Below are 24,623 nucleotides of genomic sequence, written 5' to 3'. Positions count from 1 at the left end.
AAAACACCAAACAACATAACCCTGAAACAAACCAAATGGAAAAACACTATGGAATCAACCAGCACAAAAATACTTCAAGGATGAAATAATTCAAAACCAATTTTTGTGTGATTTTCATCCAAACTTCTTTCCCCACTATCTGCAGTGTTTTTCCTATCTGCAAGATGAAGTTGTGACACATAAAATTTGAAAATCACAAAAATATCTTTTTTGATTAAGTATCATCTGTCATAAGAAGAAATCAGGAAAATATTTAAAAATATATTTTTTACATAAATTTAATAGACAAAATTTAATCTTCTTTTCACTTCTTGATTTTTGACAGCTAATTTCTGATTGTAAATTGTAGTAACTCCAGTAGGTTCCTGTCAAACCTTTGTGGAGCTTACATATCTGTGCTCCTGTGTAAGTTTCAAAACAATCAATCTTTCCAGGATTGCTAATGATAGAAAAGCTTAATTCAATTAATACTTCCCTCTTTATGCCAGGAAGTGCTCAGACCAGCAGAAACCAATCCACCATGAACATGAGGTTTTAACTTCACCAAGCATTTCTGAAATCCCAGAGGAAAACCTAACAAATAATTTAGAGATCCTTGCTGAGTGGTTAAGGCTGGACACAGGATGTGTTTCCAGACCCAACACATTTGAGGGTGCACATGTTTGACCAGAAAGGATTGACTACTGGCAGCTCTCAGGAGAAGGAGCAGAGCACTCAATACACCAATGCCACAGCAGCACAGCTCAGCATCACTTCTGGAGATGTGCTGTGACACCCATGGATTGTTCAAGAAAAACTCCACAAGCAAAGAAGAAAAGAAACAAGGAAAGCCAACACACCCACACCTACACGCTCTCTCACTCTTATTCTTGTTCCACATGGCTTTTTCCCCTCTGTCTCAGGCCATGGTGTATAGATGCAGTCAATATTTTCTACAGGTCTGATGTCTGAGGACATCACTCAAGTCCAATAGACCAGAAAAACCTCTGGAGGTGACTGAGTTCTCCATGCAGTGGAGGAACACTAAATGACACAGACTTGAGCTGTCTCTGGAGAAATGCAAAGGTGTCTTCCACACCTCATTAATTGTGTGGCAGTGACTGATAAGGAACCTCAGTTAGGGACCTAAACAATGGGGTAGAATTCTCTCCCATTCACTGATTTTTCATAGCTCATCTTAAAGAGAAAATAAGACCCGTCACTCTTTTGATAGTTTCTCTAATAGAAAAGAATACAACCTCTCTTTACCTGACAGTACACATTCAAGTGTATTTCTATGCAAAAAATAGGAAATGTGGCTCCCATGAAAGCATCCATATCTTCCAGAGTGACTTATGCTAATCTGGGCTTGGTCCAGCTTCCAGCTGAGCAGGAATAACTCAGCCATTCTGGAACTGCAGCATCCACCTATGGCATAATTCAGATAAAATAACTGCTTTGAATTCATAATTTGTTTAAATGTGGTTTAGCTTTTAAGTGCAAAGAAGCACTAATGTACATGGAGTCAGGGATTAAAAAACACAAACAAATTCCAGAGAAATATGACAGAGTAAAAACATCACAATAAGCACACTTGTAGATGTCACCCTACATTAGAAAATTCAGGTAAAGTTCTTCATCACAGGTTTGGTTTTGGGCAAAAGCTTCTTGAGTCTTTTGAATCCTGCATTTGGAAGCTTTGAAGTCGTTTCATCCTCTCATGCTGAGCTTGTAGGGCATGGATGTGCATACTGTCTTTCTGGCCTTTGAATCTTCTTAAACCTTATATATGTTTAATGTTCTTAAAAAGCCACCAGAAAGCCTACAAAACACAATAGCTCAAGGCATAGCTCTAGAATATATACTTCAATGGGGCATTACACATCAAAGGACTGTGACAGAGCAGGACTATGAAAACAGTGATACTGGGACAAGTAAAACACAGTTATAACCTAAGACTGTGTTACTCTGTGTCCTCAAAAGTCCTTGTCATTGATCTTGACATGGCAAAGAGATGCTGATTTTGGAGCTGGATATTGTGCCTGTTTAATGACAGACAGTGTTTCCTACCCCTCTCTGCCCACTGCCTGTTATTGTCCCCTTTCCCTTTGCTGTGAATATTTGCAGCATTTGCTTTAATTTGGAGTCAGTGGCTGGCACTCCAGTGGGGAAGAAGCTGCTTAGGAGCTAGTTATTCCACATAATTCTCTGTCTCTTGGTTTGGTGGGGATTATTTAGCATAGGAGTGATTATGCAGAGAAGAACATTTCTGAGCTGCTGAAATAAAAGCTACTCTTCACAATGTATTAGAGAGGTGGAAGTTTAAAGGGGAATGCTTAAAACTATCTCTTCTCAGAAATTAAGAAAGATCAAAGACAAAATAACTCTTAATAGTATAAAACACACTGGCAAACTGACACAGAAATACAGAACTAGAAAACCAGTTCATGCATTAGACAGGCATTGATAGAAATTACTGACAAATTACTGTGCCCTTAAAAGTTCTGGGAGTCTTGGACAGAGAGCAATTCTGCTGCTCTACAAGTGGTGCCATCAGCACCTTGCACCCACCAGTTTCCTTACCTGGAGTAAGTGCCCTAACCATTTGTCACAGTTACCAGAAGTCCATTCTGCCCTGAGGAATCCTTCTGAAAGCATTTAATTGCAACCATATGTTCCCATCAGAAGCTTGAACAAGTCAGCATTTCCTTTGCTTGTCATCAAAGCTTTATCACCCAGCTCTAATTGCCAAATCTATCAGAGGGGGCTGTAGAGACAACTAAAGGAGTGTGTTGCTCATCTGCAATTAAACCTTTGCCTCAAAGCTGATTGCAGGTGCTGGTGCTCTGGCCAGAGCTGCTGTGAGTCCTTCCCACTCAAAGCAGGGCTGATAGGCAGGCTCTGGAATGGTCAGGGGGTGGGCAGAAGGTGGGGCTGGCCACCTCTAAAAGTAACACAGGGGACTTGCCCAAGAACTGACTGTACTTTTTTTGCCCAAGGGTATGTCACCCACATTTGTTGTTTGTTTAGAAAAGTTGAACTAAGGCAAAAAGGTAGCAAAAAGATTTCTGACAAGTTACTGCAATAGCAGAGTTTTAGCTGGCAGCTCTAGGAGAGCCTGATGAGCTGTTGTGAGAACAGAGCTGGAAAACATCAGAGCCAGGCTTAGAGAAGGCTGAGCACAATGACAGCTGAAGGTTTGGGAACAAGATGCACAGGAATGCTTATTTGCTATGAAGGAATTTCTGCTTCTGCTCAGAACACTAACTTCAAATAGTGAGGTTATTCTGTTCATCAGCTCCTACTGTTATTTCTTTACCCAAATTTGTTTAATTTCTACAGAAAGCAGATGAACATGTTTTGTCTTTTTTGCTGGATTTGCCCTGAATGATCTAATATTAGGCTTACAATAACTGAAATAAAAAATACTAATTGATTCTTTAACCTCATTTCTGACCATTAATGGTACCTGTTTTCAAAGCTGTGTGTATTTGTGATAGCTACCCTTATGAAGGCCCCTGGCTATAGCTGTGCTTTCAGGCTGTACTTCCATCTGCTTAATTCATTTCTCAGACTATAAAACTGTCACATCTTAATAATCTGCTAAACCCCATAAAACCTGTGCATTGCTTATGTCTGTAACCACAGAATTTTCCCTCTGCATTAATCATGATCTTCTTGCAGCACCAATAAGGGAAACCTTTGCCAAATGATATTTCATTATTGAAATGTCTGATGCTTGCAAAAGAAGTAAACACAGAATCACAGAATATGCCAAGTTGAAAGAGACCCTCAAGTATCATTGGGTCCAACTCCTGGTCCTGCACAGCACCATACCCAAGTGTCACATCATGTGCCTGACAGCACTGTCCAAATCTTCCTGAACTCTGTCAGGCTGGGGCTGTGACCACTGCCCTGGGAAGCTGTGCCAGTGCCCAGCCACCCTCTGGGTGAAGAACCTTTTCCTGAAATGTAACTTAAACCTCCTCTGACACAGCTTCAGGTCATTCCCTGGGTCCTGTCACTGATTGCCACAGGGAAGAGATCAGTGCCTGCCCCTCCTCTTCCCCTGTGAGGAAGTTGTAGACTACTGAGAGAAAACTACAGTACCTGCAATAATGGAAACACTAGAATATTTTAGTAGTGTATAACATCTTTCAGATGATGGTGCTAGATTTATTAACACCAGCATTTTAGAGACTGAGCAATGTTTTGATAGAGGGTTGAATGTCACCTGCTTCAATAACTTGGGTAAATAACTTCATAAAAGAAGCAATGTACCTGTTTTAAGGGCTCTAGACACTTCTCTTATCCTGTTGCAGCTGGCTTTGGAGTTGGATATTTCTACCAGGATAAGATGCTGCTGGGCTAATCCTGCATCAAAAGCAGTGTGGCCAGCAGGGAAGGGAGGAGATCCTCCCCTTTTACTCCTCTCTCATGAAATGCTGCCAGAGTGCTGCATTCAGCTCTGGGTCCCCCACATAAGAGGGATGGACCTGTTGGAGTGAGTCCAGAGGAAGGCCACAAAGATGATCAGAGGGCTGGAGCACCTCTCATATGAGGTCAGGTTGAGGGTCCTGGTATTGTGCAGACTGGGTAACAGAAGGCTTTGGGGACAGTTTAGAACATCCTTTGGTAGGTTTAGATGAGATATTAGGAAGAAATTCTTTACCATGAGGGCAGTGAGGCTACAGCAATATGTTGCCCAAAGGAACTGCAGATGCCACATCCCTGGAAATGTCCAAAACCAGGCTGGATGTGGCTTTGAGCAACCTGGGCTAGTGAAAGGTGTCCCCACCCATGGCAGGAGGATTGGAACCAGATGAACTTTAAGGACCCTTCCAACCATTTTGTGATTCTCTTATAAGATTCAGTCTGGTAGGTAATGAAAGCAGCAGTTACAACATGCCAGCTGTCTGACTGTCAGACTTTTGGTGTTTCAATTGAGGTAAGTTTTGAGAGGAAATTTGTGTATGGACAGTGAAGTTCCTTTGCAGAGTCTTCTGCCATGTAAAGGGAGAAACATGATAAAAAAAGCCCTGTGACACATTTCTGAAGATGTAATTTTGAGTAGTATGGCCTCATTTTGGAAAACTATTTGATGTGATAGATAATGTAGATTTCAGACCCCCCAAGATCTGGGCTCTAAATGTTGCTGTGATAAATGGGACAAGGGAAGGATGAGAATTTTCAGGAGGTTTAACAAAGAAATAATGTCATGAAATGAAGGTGATGAATATGGGAAAGTAAACCCAGGTCATGGAAAAGATTTATTGGCAAGGCTGTGAAGATTCAGACAGGTAACTTCAGGGCATATATGAAATGATAAATCACAAGTGTCATGGAAGACCTACACTTGTTCTTTTTAAACTTGAACTTCGCCACTGCAGAAATGAAAGAGCAAGCATCAGTAGTTCTGCTGATTTCATAGAATTTAACCTAAATAACTATAACATGTTTTCTTTATCTTCATATCTCCCTTTCCCACGTGAATAACTATAAAATGATGAAATTTTTATTTGGTTGCTAATAAGAAAATATAAAATCTAACTGAGAAAATGGAAAAGAAGATTAATTAATCCTTGTCCCATTATAGTGGAAACAGAATAGATAGACTTACCTGTCATCTGATTTGCAAGTATAGAACAATACTTAGGTTTCACTTATGTCTTATCTCACCATGAGCAGTAACTTGTCACAGAAGAAGGTCCCTGGGGGATTCAAAAGGATGGGACAATCCTAAAGACAGCTACTTTGCACCAGGGACTTAAAAGCTGCCCTCATTAAACACATTCTTTTAGCACTGTGCACAGGTAAGCAGAAGCACCAAACCAACTAGCTATAGTCTCTAAAGCTTCCTCCCCTGCTCCTATCTGTAGGTTTTCCATTTCCCAGGTATGCAAGGGTGAGTCTGCTGGCCCAAACTGGCCAAAGGGATATTCCATACCCTAGAATATATAATGCTCAGAATATAAGCTGGGGGGAGTTTGCTGGGAGCTGCCCATCACTGCTCAAGGACAGGCTGGGCGTTGGTCAGCAGATAGAGAGCACTTGCTTTTCTCAGGTTTCATTCCTCTCTCTTTTTGCTGCCTGTTTTGTTACAATTATATTACTACCAGTAGTAGAAACAACATTTTCATTTTATCTCAAAGATTAAACTGTTCTTATCTCAACCCATGGGTTTATATTTTTCTCCAATTCTTTCCATCCCACTGTGGGGGCATGCTGGAATGTGGGTATGAGTGAGGAGCTGCACTGTGTTCTGTTGCCACCAGGCTTAAATCATTCCATTGATGACACTTCCAATGATTTGATGTGAATCAAGATAATGTTCCATGCTATTTGATTGCAAAAATTAAACATCAAAGGCATGTTTAAATATCTGATTTTAAATTTTTTTTTGCACTGGTGCAGCACTGCAGTTAAAACTAAAGGAGAATAACATATCAGATTTGAGGTCTGAGAAATACTGAGATCTCCATTATGCCCTCTAGGATTCTTGCTTTGCAGATCAACAGCAGTGAGAACACAGGATATGACTTGTTAGATGCATAATTTTCATTTAAAATTTAAATCGTGTCAGTACTGACTAAGTCGTTCCTGGAATTTATATACATTTCCCAACCCAACTGACAACAAACTTCAGCCCTGTTATGCTTCTATGATCTTTCCTTCATTAAAATGTGTAAATAAATGATGTGGTAAATTATCTCATGTCTAGCTCTTGTCTTGCTAGTAATCTAGAGGGAGATTAAGTTCTTAGAACAGGGCAGGAAAGACAGAAAATACAAGATGATTAACTTATCTTCAATTTCACTAACAACACTATTTTTTAAAATAGGTGTTTATTCTTTAAAATATGTTTTTTTATTTGCAGAGTAGTGATCCTTTTATGACAATAATCTTTTACCTTGAAGTGGTAAAGAAAAACACCCTCTAATAGAGGTTCCCACAAATTGAAATTAATCCTGAAGGAGTTAATTACAGAAAGCAAAGGACGGGTTTTTTTACCTGATTATTTGTATTCTGAATAAAAATAAAAATGAAAACCCTCCACTACTCACTCTTATATTAAAAAAAAATGTAATTATTATTTATTCATTCCTCATGTAGATGACTGTTGTTGCCAATAGGCAAATAAAAATGAAGCACTCTGTCCCAAAGAGTTTATAATTCATGTTTGCATGTACTGGATGGGAGAGGGATAAGTAAGATGGAAGAATAATGGCTACAGAAAAAGGTCCCTGCAGGCCCTTTGGTTTATTTTGCATGTGTCAAGGTAATAAGACAAATAAATGTGCATCTGTGTTTGTATGTTGTTTGAAGTATACATAGCATGAAATCCTGGTTATGGTCTGACTAAAGCTGTGAGAAGATTTACAAGAGTGGCAATAAAAAGCCAGTGGGAAAAAAGCACAAAGTGTTTGGGAAGGAGGTGGGAAGAGGAATGCATCCCAGGAGCTGCTATCACAGCACAGGGAACCCTCATTCCTGCCTTGGAATTTAGCTGGAGGAAGATCTATGGGCTGTGCAGCAGATGTGAATTCCCCAATGACAGCCCCTTTCCTGCTGTTGTGGGGAATGGTCTCACATTCCTCATGCTTCCCAAGAGCCCAGAGCCATCTAATGTGGACAGTGCAACAAACTGGTGATGCTGAGCTCAGATGTGCCAAGGTTCTTTACAGAAAACAATCTCTTGGAGCATTTGTAAAAGCTTCTTTCAGACAGAAAAAATAAATATGTTCTATACCTATCAATAAAATGCCAATTAAATAGTATAATAATGGTCAAATCACACACAGAGCACTCAGTACAATCTTCTTTGATGACTGGAAAATGAACAAAAATATTCCTTTTGGCAAACCAAATGAAAAAGGGAATATTAAATACTGGCATCTTTCTTTTATAGCTGCACAGGCTTGTTTATTTAATGAGGAATCCCCCTTTGCACTCTTATGAAAGAGAGCTCATGAGAGCCAGGAAGCCAAACTTAATTTCAGAAAAATACTCCTGTATCAGTGAAAAGGATGATCCTGCACACAAATCCCAGGAAAATAAAATAAAATAAAATAAAATAAAAATAATAAACAACAAAAAACCTTCCTGGCCATCTTGCCTACAAGAGCAGACATCTGCCTTTGCATTTGAAAATGACCAAGTAGTGCCAGTTGGCATTTAGGTTGGCAAAATGTGCACAAGTAGGGCACGGGCTCAGAGTGGTTATTAGCCCATTGAAAATGTAATGAAAAATCTGTGTGCATTGGTGGTTTAAAGATATTTAAACATGATGATTAAATGTAAAGGACTGTAGTTTAAGAGTCTGTCTCAGTGGACATACTTACTCTTGTAGAAATTCCAGAGCAACCAGGCTGCTTCCTTAACTTTAGTTATAATTGGTGTGTAGGGAAGTTTGAAGAGGCAAGCCAGGATTGTGCAGGCAACTGAGCATCAGACCAGGGGAATGGTGCAAATAGAAAAGGTGATGGGATTGTACTTAAGAGAAGGGAGAAGGGTGCAGCAGTGCAATATTCCACTGCCTTCAGTTCCATCACTCCCATGTTCCTGTTGGATATTTCAGCTTGTTTTCATGGTTCACAGGGAGCTACAGCAGCACCTTCCCCATCAGAGTGCAGCTGCTGTGCCCTGCCCTCCCTGCTCTGCTGGGAGCACCCAGCCAGCCCCCAGAGGGATGTCCAGCAGCACATCCACAAGGGATGTCCTTCCCTGCACACCTGGACTTTCCTTCCCTGGCCCTGTGATGCAGACACACATCCTTGCCCCACAGAACAGACCCTGGAAGGCAGAGGGCTCTCTGCAGTTTGCACCCTGCAGTCCCTCACTGGCCAGGCAGAGCCTTCTGCACCACATGGAACACCCTAGCAACATCTCTATGAGGTGTGGGAGCAATTCATTTCATTATCTAGCTTATCCTCTTGATTACTGCTAAATTAATTTATTTTAATGATTTTGATGGCAACAAATGCAGAAAACAGTACAACAACAGTACTTTATAATTAGACTGCAATCTTGTGCTTTCCTCCAAGTGCTGCAGTCTGTTTCTGAGATGCTGAATAATTTCTGCTTTCAGAGGCCTGAAATTATTTTTCAAGACTCAAATCAAAATCATTTTCTTTCAGCTTTTCTTGTGTCTAATGTTTTCCAATTTTATACAACATTCTTATAAAGTAATTTATAAAGCTTCTTAGTTTGAACCAGCCCTGCAAAAGCATTTTGGATATAGGATATATTAAAGCATATTAAAACATAAAACACTATTAGAAGTGCCCATCAAAGAGCTGATAGAGATGTTTAGCTGTTGTGCATAATATTGATTTCACTGAAAATTGTGAAGTTGCTGATTTATATAAAATTAGTAGACAACTAAAATGGAAAACTGAATTTACTTAGAAAAGTCATAGTTATGGAATCAAGTGATTGCTGTAAACACCTGAAGAGTGAAAGAACATTCCCAGATCATGTCAGGTATAGAAAACGTTGATTCAGAGGGATTGCACTCCTGTAAGTGCATTTGAAACACAGGTTATTTTAAAAAGATTTTTTTTTTTTTTTTTTTTTTTAATACTATGTAATTTCTTTTTGTTTCTGTTTCTAAAAACTCAAATTTTAAAACATATTTGTCTTCAAGTTTTTTCCTTTTTACTTCATTCATTCTTTACTCTCTTTGAAGAGAACAGGAGTTGGACTTTGATGATGCTGGTGGATCTTTCTGGCTCAGGATATGCTATGATTCTTCAAGAATGCAAAATTCAAAGTCTAAAACATGTAAAAGCCAGAAAAAATCATAAGAAGGGTAATTTTCAAAAACTATTAAAAAAAACCAATCATACACCAAATGCCCACCTTCTTTCACTGAACTAAGCATGGAGAAAAAAAATATCACTTATTGGATGGGAAAAAAATGAAACAGTTTAAAAAAGAATTAAGGGGGCTAAAAATGTTCATTTCATGGATTTTAAAATCTGTTTTTTAAAATTTTAGGAAGATCATATTTTTCTTTTTTTCTCTTTTCTTATTCAAATAGTGTAAGAAGCAGATTTTTTAACCTAGATTCATCACTTTCTGCTATAATGGTAAGCCCTGGCACAGCCAGCTAATTAGAACAATATTCACTCAGGCTCTGCATTCATTGCAAAGTTGCTTAATTTTTAAATCTGACAGTATAATAAGTTGGGTTTTTTTTCAGATTGGACAGAAAGGACATAAGAAGGACAAAACATGAGTCTTGACAGACTTCTGGTAGGCAGTTCAAGGGCAATCCTTTTACTGACAAATATAATCATTTAACATTAATTTAGGTTCTGTTGAATATTAAGAGCAAGCAGTCACTCAGAGGCAAAGCAATTCCTTCATAGTAAATATTTACACTTAAAAACAAGAAGTAAATTATTGTCTATTCTGTCCATTTCTAAAAATTCATTCACATGATGTTGCATCAATTTGCTTGAAATGGGAGATTCTGGTTTTAAGTGATGTTGTGACACTTGCAAATGTGTGATGGCTCTGCCACCATCACTGACCTTATTAAAAAAAACCTCCAAAGAACCCCAAACTTCTCTGTAATGAGTTTGCATCTTATTTTACAAAAGTTTAAGGAATCTAATGGCCATAAAGAACATGTGGTTCTTAGCCAAGTCTGTCTGTCTGAATAGACTGTTGGCATTGGCATTTTCTGGACATTTTGTCTACTGGCTGGAATCGAATTGAATTTTAGAGCTAATCATTATTCAGTTAATGAAAGAGAGAGGTTATTCTTTGGGTCTTTTTCCCCTTCTAAGGTTTCTGTAGAAATGAAATCTGTTGTTGTGCATATATAATCATAAAGTATATTCCTTACTTTGTATTCCTGACCTCTACCCCTCTCCTACCCTCTTCTGAGGATTAGGATAAAATTTTGTTGATGCATTGGCTTTCTGCTGATCTTTTCCATAGGGACAACCTTCCTGAATAAAACTTTTGAAAATGCAAGCAGAATTGGTTTCATTTCAGGGATTAATGACAATTCTAAAAAGACCAATAATAAATTCTTCTAGGTTGCTTAACTGCACTAGAGCGTATCTGAACCAATGACTCACTCCAGGCTACCACTTTCTGCTGAATAATTTTATATGAAAGTTATTTTAAATCCAACCTACAGTATCCCAAAGTACCCCAGGCTCATCTGCTTTTATATTGTAAACATCCTGTTTCTTGAAGACAACGTAGTTATGCAACTTTTGAACAAGGATAAAAAAAAAAAAGGTTGAGGCAAACAAACTGCAAATACAGCTCTTGTGTTACTGGAGGAAACCTTACACAGAACAGGTAGACCTGATCCTGTCAAATGCAAGGCACTTATTTACATGCATGTTATAAGGACTAATATTTGGCAGTGGTAGAAATTGGAAGTCTTCTCTTTTCAAATCTGCCTTTAATATGCAGTATTCTCTAAATAGAAGATATTAGCATGTTTCTAGCCTCAAGAAAATTATAAAGGGGAACTTGGGTATTCACTGCAAATTATTTCCTGACACTGCAAAGGTCTAGGATTTTTTTGGCACCAAAGTACTGCTATGCTATCCTGTGATTTGCCTTTTCCCCTTGGTAATTCATAGTGACAGACTTTTAAACAGAATTACATCCCCCTAAGCAGTTTCCTGTTCTCTGGTAATGGGCAGGACAGCACAAACAATAAGGAAACATGACTGGAATACAGACATGGCTGTCCTTGTTTGGCATCCACACAGACAGAGGTGTTCAGCTTTATTTTTTTCCAACAGTGAAGGAACCTCCTGTGCCCTTCATGTATTTTATTTTTGAGGCAAAATCAGTGTGTTTGGGAACATGCATAAAGAGGGAAAAAGTTCAGAAAAATTCTGAATAGACCACTGTTTCTCAAAGGCTGAAGGTTGTTATTCTCACAAGATCAGACCTTTAAGGCAGCTCAGTTCTGTCACAAACCTGTTGTTGCTATGCCAGAATGCTCTCATTGTGGACACATATTTTATCCAGTCTCCTCATCCCTTATGGCTGTGCTAGGAGTTCATAATTGAGAGGCAATATAGCAATACACCTTTTTAAAGAGCTTCAGAATGGAATGCATTACTGCCACACATGGCTGTGATAGAACAAAAAGCCCTTTGGAGCATTGATCTTTCTGTGGGGAAAGAGAGAACCATTGTCCTTGAGGTGAAGAACAGTTAACACACAGCCTGGGATGTGCCATAATTATCTTCCTCCAAAATCAGTGTGTCTATAGGGAAGATAACTGCATATTTTTATGTCATTTACATATACAAGCACTTTTCATGGCATTGAGAAAGAAAAAAAAGGACAAGTGTGCAGATATCGAGAAGCCCCTGTGGGGCAATCACAGACTATTGAAGGACCTTTATGTGTTTTGTGTTACTTTGTATGTATCTTCCCCATCTTTTACATACCATAAAAACATAAAATAATATCACAGTAAGATTTTGAACTGGTATAGCTTCATCCACTTCCATCTACTTCCATGATAGGATTTACTGGTATAAATTGATAAGACAGGTCTGGCTCTAACCTTAAAACTTTTTTTCCACTTCCTTATCTAGAATGAAAGAATTTTTCCGTGATGCCAGCCAAGTATCTGAGACAGCAGTGAAAACTGCAATAGAGAATTCATAATTACCCTCTGTAGTTCTATTGCCAACAACCTTTTAATCATCAGAGATTCTTTCTGAAGAAATTAAGTTTTGCCCTTGTTGCAGAAGAGGAAGGATATGATTCTGCTCATAAAATTTATAGGACTCTATGTCATTAATTTATTTTCTTTTTTTCTTGCAGTTTTGCCATCCTGCAGCACAGGATTCAAATGTGAACTTGTTTATGGTCAGACACACACCCCCTATGGACTGCATTGCAATAGTGTGGAAAGGTCACATATGGAAGAAAAGAGCAGAATGGGATCAACTGGCACTGATGCACCTTTCATGAGGAAAAAATTAACAGAAATCTCTTAGATAGAGCTCTGGTTTTGGATGGAAAACATGGAAGTCAGACTCCCAGGCCCTGGTCTGAGCAAAGACCTGGTGCCTCATGGTCAGTTTTGATGCTCTTGTTCCTCCAAAGCTGAACCCAGGCCTCAGATTAAATCTCTGTTATGGCCAAAATTTGTTTCCTTACAAAGAGAACTAAAAGGGAGGATTTGTTTGAGTCAGGAGCTGCCTAACAGCTTGCATTAATGAAACTTTGAGCCACAGCTTTCAGGTACCTTATTCAGCTGTGTGTTGAGATGTCTCTATTTCAGATATGCAGCCCAGAAGACTGTCATAAATGTTTAATGCTGTTACCCTGCATGTAAAAAGGATGAAAAAGGCACACTGCTCTCCTCTCCTCTCCTCTCCTCTCCTCTCCTCTCCTCTCCTCTCCTCTCCTCTCCTCTCCTCTCCTCTCCTCTCCTCTCCTCTCCTCTCCTCTCCTCTCCTCTCCTCTCCTCTCCTCTCCTCTCCTCTCCTCTCCTCTCCTCTCCTCTCCTCTCCTCTCCTCTCCTCTCCTCTCCTCTCCTCTCCTCTCCTCTCCTCTCCTCTCCTCTGTGGCTCATACCTGTATCTCATTTACTCATCTAGGACCTCAGATGCTCATTTTCTCTCCTCCCCTTCCCTCTTTTATTTTTTGAAAAGGACAAGGTTTCCATCAGGGTACTCTACAGAGATGTAGAGCCTCAGAGCCTTGGTATAGAGCTTGCAGCCTATTTAACTCCTCAGAGAAAAGCTCCTTTTGCAGGCTCAGGGGTTTCAACCTAAGCCAAACAAGAAGAAAACACCAAGCTTCCCGGAGAGCAGAATGTGGGCAGAGACATAATTAAAGCTAGCTGAGGAACTTTTAAGCAATTTTGGTGAAGCAATGTGATAGCAAATTGGAGGAGAGATTCTCAGGATTACCATTTTGAGCTAGAATTTAAATTTGAGAAAAAGACCCAGCTAGTCCAGCACTGAGCTGTAGTTTGTTCCACCATTTTTAGTTAAATGTCTGTTAGTAACAGAAGCTTCACTTTTTCTTTCAGTTTCAGAAGGACAGATTGAGAGAATGCTTGCTTCAGGTCCCTGTTTCAGATTTTTTGCTAAGATCAGGGCAGTAATTCAAAAGTACATCAAGCAAATAGAACATGTGAAGATTTACTTCCAAAACAAACAGGACATCAGGAATAATCAGAGTTTCTCACTTTTTTGCAATAAAATAGTGATAAGCAAAAGGTGCTGCTCTCCTGGCAGCAATGTCTGAAGCAGCCTTTCAAGACAAACAGAAGGTTTCTATTTCTATTTTACTCTGTTTTCTTCAAAGTGCTTAGCTGGGATTATATTCTCTCTTCTTCTTCAGCTGCCTTCTCCACAGTCTGTTTTATCCCTGGCAATTTACTTTTTCCTTCATAGATTGCATCATTCATATTTCTTTATCTCACCCTTTCTCAGAAATTGCTGTCCAATCTCTTGTGATGTTCCTTAGCCAGCTTACTTATTTTTCACTTTTGTTTTCTGCTCTGCCTTTTCCCACTTTCCTATTGCAATTTACCCTTGGTGAGCTCCAGTTACCTAACACAGCCTGACAAGGTCTCCCTCTGGGGAGCTGCAGACTCCTCTCAGTCTCCACTGACTCTGTGGTGAGCGATGGAGTTACTGCAGTTCAGAGGCTGGTTTCACTAAGGCCCTGGAATTTAGAAGCAAGCTGGGTGAGGAGAACTAATATTTCTTGTCATACAGGCTTTTTTGAAGTTTAATCCCTTCATTCTACTATTTTTCAGTTGTATCCTCCAGCTTTCTCCAGATTTTTTTTTTTCTCCAACAGTTCCTACATCCCTTTTAAAACTGCCTGCACAGACAGCAAAGCCCCTCTCAAGCTTGGATTGGTTTGAACACCTCACATCTGAACATAACACCTTCTTTCTTTGAAGCATTTATGTTTCAGAGCTTCATCCCTGGCCCTGCAGCCATACTGGGGCACCACAGGAGAGCAAAGTCTCTGAATTCTGCTACAGTTCCCACGCTGGAAAAGTAACTTGGATGCAGTAAGAGCATCTCCCAGTCTTGCTGCATTCACACATAATGCAGATACATAAGTGAAGCCTTTAAGTATAAATTATGCTCTATTTTCCTTCTCTCAAATGCCATCTATTTTGTCTGCTGTTAGGAATGACCCAAACTCCCATGTGTTAGTCCATTTTTGAGCTGCTGATCTCTACCCTTTATGCCCACAGACAGTCTTTTTGTCCTACTTCCACTCATAGCAGAAGTTAAAAAGGCAAAGGCTGTACCAAAAAATTATAATCCCATCTGAACTCAGATGATCTATGTTGACAAGCAGCCATCACTCATCCTTGCATACCTGCAGAAGATGAGCAGGGACAGCAGGAGCACCTGCCAGCCCCAGCTTTCCAGAATCCCTGCTGGCAGCACAGTGTGCTCACAGCTATCTGCACCTCATCAGTCATATCTGAGAACATAATACCAAGACATTTATCTGCTTGGGAAGTGTGGGAGGGCAAGAGGCAGTTTTATATAAAAATTAGCCAACAAAATTTCTCAGAACTGTATGACTGAAGTCAGTAGGAAAGATGAATGGGTTTAAGTACAGGAGGTTTCCCAATTTCTTGGAATAGAGAGCACCAGGCTTTTACACACAGCACTTCTGGGGACATTCTGGTCCCAAAAGAATCACCTTGCTGTGGTCAGAATGTGTCAAAACCTGTATTATGTAGACATTGATTTAAAGCACTCAAAACCAGGATGAATTCAAGAGCTAAACCCAATTTTTTACCAGACCCCCACCCCCATTCCTTCCCTCTCCTCCTGCCATGAGAAGGCTAATTCAGACACTTACAACTTAACTGTTTATGGATTTTTTATAGGTATGAGGACTGAAAAATCACCACAGACACACTGATCAAGAGCACCCTTATAACATGCTACAGACCAAGTTCCTTTGGAAAGAGAGGACTTTCCAAAGTAGAAGTAGGGAATTCCTCTGTTCCTTCACTCTACTTGGATGCTATAGCACAAGCCTGTAATATGGCTTAAAGCCAGAGTCTTTATTGCTTTCTGAATTACATTTCTAATAGGAGCCTTGTTAATTTCTCCTTTCTGTTTCAATTCTAGTCAGTGCAAGAAATTTTTGCTAGTGGAAGGCTTCCCAGAATTGTCATTACTAAAAATCCTTCAACAGTTTTCACGAGTAACCAGCATTCACCAGAATGCAAACTGCACTCCAGAAAGTGTGATGTTAAATATGTCAAAGGATTTAGGTTTGCAAGAAGCCACTTATGTCATCAAGCTCAGGTCCACTGCAGTGTATTCAGCCACCTCTGCTCTAATGGGACTCCAGGTTTAAAAATACTTCATTTTCTTTAATTCCCTTAATGCTGTTAAAACTCTTCCTGGGACAAAACTCCAGATCATAAGAAAATTTCCACTGCTGTCCAGCCTCATTTATCCATCACTGGCTTATTGCTCTTTCTGTCCCAGCCTGTCTTTTAGCTTAAATATTCCTTTTTCCCCATAGTGTTTAAAGATGAGAGTTGGAGTTTCTCTAGAGAGAAGCAGGCACTGGGCTGTTCAAAGGGACACTCCTGTACCCAGTGCAGCTGGGGTGGGTTTAGACACCTGCCATCTGGGTCTCACCTGAGACAGATGCTGTTTGTAATTACCTGCATTCTTTTGGAGGAAAGAAGGAAGGAGAGCACACAGAGAGAGAGTGTAATGGCCATCCCTTGCAAGAGTCTGGATTTTGTGTGAATTTCATATTTTTTGCCAGGGATGTTTCTTTTGGGTTTGGTTGCTCCTTGTGTCTCCTGCAGTTCCTTTTCATGTTCTGAACAGGGAGGATTTGGGATGCCCAGGGCAGGCAGATACCCTTCAGCCCTTGACCAGTGAGCAAAACATCTCAGATCAGGCTGCTCTAGCACTATGCTCCAGTGAAACCAAACCAAACAAACAAACAACCAAAACCTCTAAAATAAGACAGGGATGAACACTAGAATATCAGAACACCCCACCAAAAACATTCCTGCTCAGGACTTGCCTAAATTTAGGAGCAGTCCAACTCATTGGAAGCCTCCCTGTCTCACCTGGGATTCCCTCAGGCACCCAGAAATCTGCTAATGTGCATGGCAAGGACCTTCTCCACCTTAACAGTTGATGCTCCCATAGGAACTCTTTTACCCAGGAATTAGGCACATCCATGCTTAAATCTTCTACAGTCTGATCTGTATTCTGAGCTCTCCTACGTTTCTCCTGTAAGGTTTGAATGCCCACAAGAGGCACTGGGACTGGTTTGGTTCCACTCTTTCCTTGCTCTTCCAATTGATCTCCCTCTTTCCAGGAGCCCAGCACTAACAGCAAAGGATCAGATGCTCTGGGCAGGTGAGCTCAGTGCTGAGGTTCTGCCAGGCTGCAGAGCAACACAGGTACAGGAGGGAAGCAAAGCAGTAAGTCTGAAGCTCTGCAGTCTCCTGAACAGGCACTCACCTGGAGCAGGGAGGTGCCAGCCCTGCTGCCTCCTGCTGTCTGCAGCATCATCTCAGCCCACATTTATTTTGGGTTTACTTTCACTACTACTAAGAGAATTCACACACTACCTTACCCACATCTCACCCCACCAGACTCACCAATTTTTTCTAACACCTACAGAGCATATTTCTTAACTTTTGTTTCATTTCCAGCAACATTTATCAGGCCACTTGAATCCCATAAAAACTTGTCCTGCACCTTGGTTTCCTCTGCAGAACTATCTCCATTCCCTGGGATTGAAAGCTCTTGTTTCCTTTTGCCAAGAAGATTTCTTCAGGCCCATAGCTGTCAGTAAAGCTTTTTCATTGATTAACATAATGAAGTTAAACTGAGAACAATTAGTCTCAAGATAAGTAATTGTATTTTTTCAGACCCATGGAAGGCTTTATGAGCTGCAAGCCTGACTGTTTCTCCCCCCAGCCATACCAGCTGGTCTGGAGAACAGTGTGTGCTTCATCTCACTCCTGTTTGTGATCCCAGCAGCTATAGCACAGGCTCATCTCAAATACACACTTTTAAACTGTGTTTCATAACTCAATGTGCATTTTTGGGGAGGTGGATGGAAGAGGTGGCAAGAGGCAGCTATTATTTTGCCTGGCAGAGGGAAGGTGGAAAGCAGGCCAGCTGCAGGTAGTCAGGGTAGAAAGCTGCTGCTGTGCCATTCTAGAATTGGCAATTTGCAATTATGAGAGATGTTTTTTCTATCCTGCCAGCTGGAGGCTCTTGGTAATGTGGTTATGTTTTTAGAAACCAAACAAATCAATCTTTCTTAGTTTTCCTCAGAGTTTTGGATTTTACCTCATGAGATTTTATCTAAAGCTTTTTCTGTCATCTGACTAACAAAAAACTTATTAAAAATAAAAGAGGACACAAGAAAAATAGGAGGAAGTACAAGTGTTCATCTGTATTCAGCAAATCTGCTTTGAACATATGAAAACCAAGTGGTTCTGAATTTATTTTCCATTCATGGAATAAACCATTTGACACTGGCATATGGTTACCACTCAAGTTTGAGTCCCTGTACAGAAGTGCAGGGGTTTGAGCTGTTTTGTAGTACTGTAGATAAAAACTCTGTGCCTCTTGTCCCTAGCAAGCTTTGATATATGGTTTGAACTTATGGTTCATGACTATTTGTTCTTCAATAGGACACTAGTTTGGGTTCTCCATTTATAAAATATATTTTAATGTCTGTGTTATTTTTCTCTAGGTTATGCAGGCAATGATTTTCTGATCGAAACAGATTGAACTAAAAGGCTTAAACTTATCTTTTGTTTAGCATTGGTGTTTATGAAAAAACTTTCAAACATGGACACCATTTGCCTGGTCTTTATTTCAGAGAAAAGTTAGCCCTCTAACTTATGCAGTGCATTATACCTACTGAGGTGTGATTTCAAACCCTTTTTGTCACCTGTCCCACATTTGTAGCTCAACACACTGTAGCACCAAGTCAGTGAAGCACATGCAGAAATTTGAGCATATGCTGAAAAGGAATTTGCTTATTAGAATATGCTCGAGCACATGATTTTATACTAATGTGCTTTATAAATGACATATCCCAAAACATCTACTCTCAGGGTACTTAGGTCATGTAGGTTTATGGAAAGGAAAAATTACAAATTCAATCTAACCTATTCCCCAGATCTTTTCATTGGCTATACAATATTGCAGGTTAGAAAGGTATTTATAGGATCAAAACATTAATGAAACTACTTTGCAGATATTCAAGTTCAAAAGTTCTTGTTTAGATAACTGTGGTGCTGTCTCCAGACCTCGAAGCCTTTGAAAAAATAATTGAATAATTCTGCATGAATTTGTCACTGAATTAAGAGGTTAATATTTCAAAAAAAGAGCAACACCCAGCATTTGACCTTTCAGTTGTAGTGAAAACAGCAGTCGCTTCATATTACCAGCTACGGTGAAAAAGGTGAAGCACAGAAGCTAAGGTTCATTTTAAGAGAAGGTAAGTCATGCCCTTAACAGATGGGACCAAATTTCCCAATTCCTCTGATCCTGAGAGCTACTCTTCAAAAACACAATCAAAACTGAGATACAGAATCACAGAATCAACTAGGTTGGGTAAGACCTCCAAGTTTATCCAACCACAAACCTAACACTGTGTGCCACATCTACAAGCCTTTTAAATATCTCCAGGAATGATGACACAGCCTGGGCAGCCAATTCCAATGTTTGACAATTCTGTCCATGAAGAAATTTTTCCTGATATCCAACCTAGAAAAATCCAAGTGAGCACATCAGGTGTATGAAGTACTTAGTCTGATTAGGATTTGGATAACTGCTCTTTTATTTTTTGTTCTTTTCCAAAAGAAGAAAATTGCTGCTAATTTCTTTCTCCTGTTTTCAAGCAGCCTGCAGACATGAAACAAGTGGAAGGAGAGGAGGTGAAAAATCAAGCATATATATTGTATCCTCCTTTCTGGATCTTCATGGACCCCAGCAGTGTGATGTGGAAGAAAAATTTCTATGCAATGAATCCTCTCCTACAGTTTAAGTCATCAAGTCATTGCCAAAAGGAAAATCTCTTCTAAGTACAATTGCTAAAGGTACAGCATTTAATTTTTAGAGCAGGATGAAAGACACACCTTTTCCCTGAGCTGGTTTAAGAAACAACCTCATTGCAAAATGATGCACCAGCTAAACAAAATGTGAGGAACACAGTCATTGATCCAGATCACTTCAAACTTGAGTAAAATCTGAAAGATGTAAGATTTTAATATCATCATTGCCTCTTCGATGTTACCTGAGTTAAACCTTTGGATTACACAGCTTCAGTTTGCCAAAAGAAATAATTCAGAGCCTGTGTTCTGCAGGAAATACCTGCATCTTGGGCTTCAGCTCAGACACAGGATGAGAATTGTACTTTTCAATATTTCAGACAATGAGCTGGTGGTAAAATGATTTCTGCTCTACATGAGGATGGGTGATAAATGCAGCAGCAATTGCATATCAAGTAAATGTGGTATGAAATGTGGTCTAGAGTTCCATAAAACAGATGGCAATGCTTCTCCTCATAATAAGCAGAGAAGCTGTGAATTTGCAGCTTGAATTCAGTGTCCAGGAATAGGACCCAGCAGGGCAAGAGGGAGTTACAATACTGCAATCACAGCTGCTCTGCCAAGTGACTGCATAGAACAAAACTTGTTTCCATCAGCTCTGGGAGAAGCCCCCACCTTTACAGAGGGCCATAAAGAGAAGCACATATGAGAGGAAAACAGAGGCTAGAAAAAAAGATTAATGCTAAATTATAAAAAAAGAGAAAAATCTCTGAGAGCCTAATCTGCTTTTCTGTATCAGTGTTAGAGCCAATGTTTGTAGCCAAGCTGCTGGAGCTCCAGCACTGTGCTGAAGTACTGTGTAATTGCTGGGGGATCTCATTGCTTCAGAGGGGCAGAGCAACATGCATTCATCCTGCTAGTTCTGTCTGGGATGAGAGGGAGAAGCATCTTCTGGGAGATTCTGTCAGAGTGATAAATAACAGAAATAATTTCTAAAACAAAGGAAATGACTGGTTTGGTGAAATTTGTTATGTTCCAGATAAAGCAAGTCACTGCACACCATTTTATCTCTGATTTAGCTGCTGAGCTAGAGCACATTTCCATGATGTCAGTGCTCTGACTCTACTCCCTGTTGCATCTCCTGACTCAACAACTCCAGAATTTTCTCAAGCACTCTTTAGTGCAAGTTTAGGGCTTTAATGGTGGAAATAAATCACAATTAAAGATGCATTTAGAGTTCTGTTAGATCATGCATCTTGAAACAAATCAAGTGGGCTCCTTTTACAGTATAAGGCTTTATGTGTCTGAAAAAAGGCTTATAGAATCTCCAAATCTGAGTTCCTCTATGATGCTTCAGGGAAGGAAGTCCATATGGTCCTGGGGCATAGGAACAGAAAAAATAAGCTGACTAGTGAGGCTGTATTACCAGTATATATCAAAACAAGCTGCTAAAATCTCTAAAGCAGGAGGAAAACTGAAAAATCAGGTAAGATTCACAAAGACATAAGAAGATAGTTGCAAGATGTAAAACATGACTTCCAATGGAAGATTCAGAGTTTGATGAAGCTAGTTAATCAAAAATATGCCAAGAGATGCTTTCTTCACTGCCTGCCCATCTCCACCAGGATCAGAGCATTGATTCTTCAGCCCAGCAGATAAAAGTGTAACTACATCAAATAGGTGGGAGCTGAAAATCTACTCTGATTCAAAAGTGAAATAAAGTTGGTTTTTTTTTTTTTTTGTTTGTTTGTTTTTTTTAAGTTGAAAAGAACATATCTAAGGTGCTCTGTTTCACTGAAAAAAAATAAACTTGGGCTGACAAATATCTAGAAGAGATGACCCAGCCAATTCAAATCAGTGTTAGATGATCTTTCAAACTAGCTATGGTGCCTTTTGAGCTAAGCAGGGGTGGGGGGAGAAAGTGGGAATTGGGGAAAACAAAAAATAAAATTTAAAAAAAAGTTCAGAAAAGAAAATACCTTTGATCTCAGGCAGTTTAAGTGCATGGAGAGCTGGCTGAGCCAACAAGAGCTCATGCAAGTCCTATGAGGAGCAGCTGAGGGAGCTGGGGATGTTCAACCCTGAGAAAAGGAGGCTCAGGAGGCTGCAGTCAGGCAGGGTCAGCCTCCTCTGCCAGGCACCCAGCCACAGGACCAGAGACACAGCCCTAAGCTGTGCCAGGGGAAGGTTAGGCTGAACACTGGGAACAAGTTCTTCATAGAAAGGGTGATTAGATATTGGAACAGAATGCTCAGGAGCTGGTGGAGTCACCATCCCTGGAGGTGTTTAAGAAAAGACTGGATGTGGCACTCAGTGCCCTGGTCTAGTTGACAGGGTGGTGTTGGGTTATAGGTTGGATTTGATTATCTCACAAGTCTTTTCCAACCTAATTGATCCTGTGATTCTACAATGTACAGGTACTGGACATTTCCCTTAGACAGCTAGTCTCTTTTCCCTCTCTGGACAGCCAGAGAGATGGCATCATGACTCATTTCCCACTCAAACAGCACTCAGAGGAACTGTCCCATAGGAGCATTATACTCACTGACCACAGATGGAGCCTGACTTACAGGCTTAGACCATCTATCCTGCTCCTAGATGATTTTAAGTAAGATAAATGTTGCCCTCTCTTCTCAATACACCATATCAGCAGAAGTTTTAGGCTGCACATTATTTAGACTAATTTCTTTGAGACAAAGAGAGGGTTTTAATATATTAAAATAATACAGTAGAAGCATGAAATATCTTTCACTCCAGAGATAGTGTTCTGGGGCATTATCAAATTTAAATGATACAAGGTTTTTATAGCTTCTTCTGCTATTAAGTTACATGTCTTTGTACAGTGATTCTGGGCTGTCTCATTAACTTCAGTAAAGTTATGCAATGTAGCTAAGACAAAAGTTCTGTGCAAATGTTTTACATTAACTTTCTTGAACGTGGTCTTGCTTTCCTTGTAAAGAACTGACATTGTCTTCAATGAGAGTTTTCCCTGAGGAAAAAAAACCCAGGGTTTTGTCCTTAGCTATCTTGTACATCTTAAAAAGAATTTATTGTTTTCCTTCCTATTGTTAAAAAAAAAAACCCTGAGACATGGCACACATTTTCAATACATGCAGATCAACGTGGAGACTAAATAATCAGTTTCATAAATGTGGGCAAGCTGAAATAAATTTTGTTTCTATTTCAAAACAGGGAAGATAAGTGATAGATTAAATTGATCTGCTTGTTTGCAAAAAGTGATGTTACTCTAGTTAATTTTGAGAGTTCAAGCAATGCCAAGATAGAGGGGAAGGAAATGTTTGTTGATGTGTATCCTTTGGAAAGGACATAAGGCTGCTTACCATCTTAATGTGTCTTGCATTCTGACTGTGAAGAGGTGACCAGGTTTAATATCACTCAAAAAGTGCCATAGTCTGGCTTTTTGCTCTTTCCCCCCCTTTTTCTTTTCTGAGATAAGGAAATCTTGTACTTTAAGGTGATTGGTTTCAATCTAGACAGTTTGTCTAAATAAATGAGTCAGTGCTACATTCTGACTCTCCTTGACTGCCTGTGTGAGAGGAATTCTTGGCTAAGGTCCATTTCCAAAGGGAGAGAAGCCAACAGGTGTTGATGGGTACAGTGTGGAAGCCAGTAGCTGTAAGTATTTGGAAATATCACTCTTGGCCACTGGTCTGCTTTCTTCCTGTTACCTTCCTTCAGTGTTGCCACAGTAGATTGCCAAAGCACAGTAAATTTGTTTTAAAAGGAATAAAATTACCTTCAAATAATTGTTTGTGGCTTACCTGTCTTGCCTGGCCTGATGTTGTACAATATATGTTTTGCACTGACCTCTTCAGTTATTGCAGATGGGTCAGTATACTCAGCCTTCACCCTCTTAAAATCATGGGAGTTCTATCTTATCTGTGACAGATTTCATGCTAACTTCACTGGAATCTGGTTTTTGTCTTTCCATGGCAGCAGCTGAAGTGGAAACCATGTCATGGAACAAGGCAGCCTAACACCAGAACTGAACAAGAGCCTGTATGTAGAAAATTTATTTGGGATGAGCATTTAAATATCTGCCATGTCTTGTTATATTTAGAGTTAACACTGCTGTGCATTTGGAACAGGTGGCAGCAAAACACATCTTAAATAACCAAGTCCTTTGTTTCTACAATGTCAATTCTCACTGTGTACTAAAGTAAATGATAGTTGTGTAAAAAGTCAATTATGAAATCTAAATGTTTATAAAATATCATTTTGGAAGTGTGGCTGATGGCTCCATATCTAGCACTTAAAGTCAGTATTGAACTGGAAGCAAGAATGTAGCTAGATCATCATGTGCAAATAACAGTGTATTCACACACAAATTAGAGCACTTACCTTTTCAGTTTATAAGTAATTTCCCCACACTTTACAAATAAAGTAGTTAATTATTGAGGAAATTATAATTTTTTTTAAGAACCTTAGAGCTCTTTTGTCAGCAAATTATTTATTTCCTGTATGAGTTCATTGTTTAAATAACATTGCCTTATCAAATTCCTAGACAACTGCATTCATTCTCATAATATCCATTCATTCCTGTAAGATCTACATTTATTTGAACTACCCTTCATAA

Source organism: Oenanthe melanoleuca, chromosome 1 (genome assembly GCF_029582105.1).
Source record: "Oenanthe melanoleuca isolate GR-GAL-2019-014 chromosome 1, OMel1.0, whole genome shotgun sequence".
Classification (NCBI taxonomy): domain Eukaryota; kingdom Metazoa; phylum Chordata; class Aves; order Passeriformes; family Muscicapidae; genus Oenanthe; species Oenanthe melanoleuca.
This window is presented reverse-complemented; position numbering follows the sequence as displayed.